Source organism: Pseudonaja textilis, chromosome 13 (assembly GCF_049901715.1).
Source record: "Pseudonaja textilis isolate UNSWEBS1 chromosome 13, rPseTex1.2, whole genome shotgun sequence".
In the NCBI taxonomy this organism is placed as follows: Eukaryota; Metazoa; Chordata; class Lepidosauria; order Squamata; family Elapidae; genus Pseudonaja; species Pseudonaja textilis.
The window spans coordinates 10,431,841-10,437,713 of record NC_142002.1 but is presented as its reverse complement, the minus strand read 5'-3'; the positions used below and the strand labels follow the sequence as shown (position 1 = coordinate 10,437,713).

The 5,873-nt window shown below is 39.0% G+C and overlaps 1 non-coding gene across 1 annotated transcript; it reads right to left on the bottom strand.

Annotated features, from left to right (window-relative positions):
- Positions 1-5,501: 5,501 nt before the first annotated feature.
- On the bottom strand, positions 5,502-5,574 carry TRNAR-UCG (transfer RNA arginine (anticodon UCG)). The gene has a single exon. It is a non-coding gene; the product is annotated as a tRNA-Arg (tRNA).
- Between the last annotated feature and the right edge of the window lie 299 nt (positions 5,575-5,873).

The following is a 5,873-nucleotide window of genomic DNA, read 5'->3' as shown; positions in this document are numbered from 1 at the left end:
GCTGTGTGGAGGTTCAGGCAAAACACTGAATATGGGCTTGACAGTTTATATAATACGGTGCCTAAAATGATAAGGAACTAGCTTGTATTACCTAAATTTAAAGGGTAAAAATAATGACTAATAATAATAATAATCAATATTTTTGTTCACAAAAACATAAGGTGTATTAACATCCTATAGTAACAAGCTGCCTCTTTAATGAACCTTGGAGAGAAACATAACTCATCAATCTTGAGCAGCAGTGAAGTTGGACCGAATCTTGCTTGGTGCAGATCTATCTTCATGAAACAGGCAAATGGGAATCAAAGAATTGCACACTGTAATCCCAAATGCTTTGGAGAGACCCTGAATCCCGTACATATCCAGCATAACTCCTTCTACCCCTTACTTCAGGCTGTCCCCCTTTTACTCTGGCCAGCTTTGAGGATTGATTCAGTAGGGCAAAGCAGAAAGGAAAGCTACCACGTTTGCAGAACTGTTAAAAAGTACAAGAGTTTCACCGCATGTACATTAAACTGCTAATATTAAGAAAATGTGATTAAGTTTGTCTATAAGGAATAGGAGTGGCTCACAGTTCTTGGGGAAGGAGGGAGGGAGGGAGGGAGGGAAGGAGGGAAGGAAGGAAGGAAGGAAGGAAGGAAGGAAGGAAGGAAGGAAGGAGGCAGGGAGGGAAGGAAATATTCTATGCTTAAAGAACTTCACTGTTTTAGTCCAGGATTTGATGGTATATCAAATTGGAATAATCACCTCTATCTCTGGATGGTTGTATTTCTAGGATTTTACCAAGCATAAGCATTCAGCATTCAGCAATATATTTATGGCGATTTTCTTTCCAGACTCCCAAACTTAAACATGTGCTGCAAAAAATAATAATAATAAAAAAAATCTGGCGGATGCTAGCTAATATCCCTTTGCTGACCTCTAGTGGTCATTTGGTTTTTTGCAGCACTTGTAAAATCTCCTTACCCCATACCATCTCAAATTATGAATTTTTAAAAATCTTTTTGTTTCCCCCTTAAATTGGAATTTGGCTTGACGCAAATATTTATCCATAGTTTCATCCTGAGAGCCCAGGTTCGTGGAATACACAAGCCTCCATACACCTGAGTATAAAAATGAAGCTGAGAAGCAACCTTGTCATTTTTATCATCTGGTAAGTGGCTGTTTTCGGATAGATTATCTTCATCATGGCACTGTTAATGAACCTCAACAAATTATATGCACTAGCCTGAAACATAGCCCAGTCCTCTTGACTTATTTCTCCCCAATAATCTTTCTTCTGGCAAACTTTAAATTAAGGCAAAGCAAATAATAATAATAACAACAGTAACAATAACAACAACAATAATTTATTGTTATTATTATTACTCTTCTTAGAGGTTTTGGGGGGGTGTTTGCATATAAAAGGATGACAAGATAACAGCAACAAAGAATAAAAACCCGGGGGCAGTTTTGCACAATTCTCTCTCCCTCCCTCTTCCTTTTTCTCTCTCTCTAACAAATGCCATTCCTTTCCCAGAACATTTTAGAATGCTAGGTTTAGGTTGTTATTAGAAAAAGCCCAGATGGTTGCTTAGATGCCAAATCTGTGGCAGAGAAGAACAAAACAGCTGTTGATGCACACACCCAAAGATTCAAGCATTTACTCCCTAGAGAATATTAAGCAGATATTTACTCCTCTATAAATAGGTTGTGTTCACATGAAAAGCTACCCAGTGGACATTTTAACTCAACTCTGGCCTACTAAATAAATCCAGTTTTGGGGAAGCAAAAGCATCAGCATCAATATTCGTTTTTACTATCACAAATCTTGATAAATTTAATCCATATAGGCAAAAATTCTTTTGGGGTTTCCAGATAATTTTTAAAAGTGGGAAAGGAGAGAGAGAGAGAGAGAGAGAGAGAGAGAGGGAAGAAACATTGGCCTAAAGGATGTTATTCATGGATGCCTTGAGAGAGCTCAAGCAGATTTTACGTCTGTCTGTCCATTATTCATCTATCTATCTATCTGTCTGTCTGTTTCTGTCTGTCTACCTGTCTGTCTGTCTATCTATCTATCTATCTATCTATCTATCTATCTATCTATCTATCATCTATCTTCTATCTATCTTTCTCTCTCTTTCTCTCTCTCTAGCTTCTATCTATCTATCTCTGACTACTATCTATCTTCTCTCTATCTTCTTTCTATCTCTCTCTCTTCTATTTGTCTCTTACATCTATCTATCTATCTATCTATCTATCTATCTATCTATCTATCTATCTATCTATCTATCTATCTATCTTCTATTTATCTATCAATCTCTTACTATCTATCTGTCTGTCTGTCTGTCTGTCTGTCTGTCTCTCTCTCTCTCTCTCTATCTATCTATATATCTATCAATCTCTTACTATCTGTCTGTCTATCTATCTATCTATCTATCTATCTATCTATCTATCTATCTATCTATCATCTTTCTCCTTCTCTCTCTCTAGCTTCTATCTACCTATCTCTAACTACTATCTATCTATCTTCTCTCTTTCTTTCTACTTTCTCTCTCTCTCTCTTCTATCTCTTACTACTATCTATCTATCTATCTATCTATCTATCTATCTATCTATCTATATCTATCTTCCTCTCTCTCTCTCTCTCTCTCTTTCTCTAGCTTCTCTCTATCTCTAAGGACTATCTTCTCTCTCTCTATCTTCTTTCTATCTATCTATCTTCTATTTGTCTCTTACATCTATCTCTATCTATCTATCTATCTATCTATCTATCTATCTATCTATCTATCTATCTATCTATCTTCTAGCTAGCTAGCTATCTCTTACTATCTGACTGTGTGTCTGTCTGTATCTGTCTGTCTATCTATCTATCTATCTATCTATCTATCTATCTATCTATCTATCTATCTATCTATCTATCATCTATCTATTTCTATGTTCAATTTCCAAAATGTGATTTCAAATCCATCTATTGGTGTAATATTGTAGGAAAAAGCTGATTAATACACCAGCATTTAATTTTGAGTCAATGCTGCCACCTGCTGGGCATACCAAGATCCTACCTCCTCATTCATTTCAAGGTGGTTTTTTTTAAACCTATACATCTAAACATCTTTAAAATCAGTTTGAAAAGAGCCGAGTTGTTAAATCGATCGTTTTAAGAACCCAGTCTGATCCTCCACTCCAGTCACAAACTGATCCTGGGGATACCTAACAATCTAGGCTGAAATTATGACTGTTTTATTTTTTAAAAAGTGTATCTCTTTGCATAAGGAAGGCTGAGCACCTAAGAATGGAGGCCTTTGAACTCTGGTGCTGGAGAAGACTCCTGCAAGTCCCTTGGATGCAAGGTGATCAAACCAGTCAGTCTTAGAGGAGATGAACCCTGACTGCTCTTTAGAAGGCCAGATCCTAGAGGTGAAATTCAAAGACTTTGGCCACCTTAAGAGAAGAAAGGACTCGCTGGAGAAGAGCCTAATGCTGGGAAAGACTGATGGCAAAAGAAGAAGAAGGGGAAGGCAGAATGAGGTGGTGCATGGAGTCCCTGAAGCAGTCGGCTGAGCTTAAATGGACTCCAGGGGATGGTAGAGGACAGGAAGGCCTGGAGAAATGCTGTCCATGGGGTTGCAATGGGTTGGACACGACATCGCAACTAACAACAGTCCTTTTGCAAGTAATCCTAGCAACAACAACAACAACAAAAAGTAGTGTACCTTTCTCCCCGGTTTCCTTTTTCTCAGGATTCACACATTGCACTAAGTCAAAAACCATGGAATAGTTGGAATCATACAACCTGCTAACCTGACCGCGTTTTCTTCCCCGGCACTAAAAAGGCTCAATTTTTAAAAACAACAAGCAACCCCATTTTTAAGCATGGAATTCTACCCTGAATCTCGTCCTGGTGTCCATTTTTGCCCTGGGAGGCAGATATTTTTTGAACCCAAATGCAAAAATGGACACCAGGACGAGATTTGGGTTGGAATTCCATGCTTAAGAATGGAGTTGCTTGGTGTTTTTAAAAATTGTGTCTTTTTGGTGACAGGGGAAGAAAACGCCGCAGTCTGGAAAACTGGTGCCCGGGGAGGCAAATATTTTTGGAACCCAAATGCAACAACAGACACCAGGACAAGATTTGGGAAGGAATCTCATCCTGATGTCCGTTTTTGCATTTGGGTTCAAAAAATATTTGCCTTCCTGAGCACCTGTTTTCCTGTCATTAAAGAAACAATTTCACTTAATGATCAAACATCCTGTGTATGGATTGATCCATAAGATTTGGAAGAATATCCTCCGGGGATTCTGTCCTGTGGAATTTCTACAAATTCAGCTCTCCTTTATTACTTGGTTGGTAGTGATTCACACAATAGGCCCCCTTGGAATTGAGGGCTCCCTGCTTATTACTTTAACCTGCATTGTGAACCAGACCATCAAGAAAAATATGCCACTCCTCTACTCCCTATGAACTCCGGGCTTGAAATTTTGGGCCTGGACAATCTAGAACTGCGCCACCTGCGGTCCTATATCTGAGCATAGTACACAAAATTGTCTGCTATAACATCTTGCATGTCAACGACTTCTTCAGCTTCCATCACAATAATACAGGGGCACACAACTGATGCAAACTCAAGGTAAACCACTCCAAACTTGATTGCAGAAAATACAACTTCTGCAACAGAGTAGTCAATGCCTGGAATGCCCTAGCCAAGTCCATTGTTACAGCCTCACCCCCTAGCAGCTTCAATCTCAAACTGTCTACTATGGACTCACCCCATTTCTAAGAGATCCTTAAAGGGGCTGTGCATAAGCGCACCAGCGTGCCTACTGTCCCTGTCTTACTGTCCCCATTTATCTGTATTTACTCCTTTTGTTCTTGTTTATGTTCATATTTATACTTGTTATCTTGTACATGTTTGACAAACAAATAAAATAAAAATAAATAAGTAATGAATAAATAAATAATGGTAAATCACGATACAGTTTGTAGAAAGCATTTGCTAGCTGGGGTTTGGGAGGCTGTTAATCAGCAGATTTCTGCCTTTGAAATATGTCGGATTGTGTGTGCAAAGGAATCGCCTTTGGAGGCTTAGCAACATTTGGGAGCATTGTTGTGTGAGTAAAGGCTAAATTAAAGTATCCATAAAAGGGAATATTTGTAGCTCAGGGTTGAAATAATGAGTCCTTGGAGCTCTCTGAGCTTGGGTTGTTTTTTTTCTTGCAGACGTTTCATTACCCAACTAAGTAACATCATCAATGTTACCCATAGAAGGGAGTGGGGTTTGCTCTGTATTCTAACCCTCATGATGTTACCTAGTTTGGGTAATGAAACTTCTGCAAGAAAAAAAACCCCAAGCTCAGAGAGCACCAAGGACCCCTCACTTAAAGAACAGCATACAGATAGAATGAAAAAAGAGAACGGTTTCTTTGAAACTGAAACGAACATATTCCACCTTAAAACGAGGAAACTTTAATAAAAACATGTCTCATATTTTTAATAACAAAGCTCAATTTCCTTTGTTTTCCGACCGCGGCAGGACTCGAACCTGCAATCTTCTGATCCGAAGTCAGACGCCTTATCCATTAGGCCACGCGGCCACTACAGCTAAAGACTCTTCGCGATCCCTATAGAAGTCGCAGCAAGAACTCAGTTGCAGCCGTGAAGATTTAGGAAGCTACCATTTCCCCCTCAGATGCAGGTGAGGTTTGCAAAGAAAGAGAAACGAGACAAACTACTCCTCCGCGATATATATATATTCTCAACTTCGTTTTTTTTAAAATTTAATACATTCTATTTAAGGGCACTCTCTCTTTCTGGGGAGCTTTCGGGAGAGAAGGAGATGTTGGTTTCCCTTTTATCCTCGATCCCCCCCGTCTTGAGTTGGAAGAGACTCTAT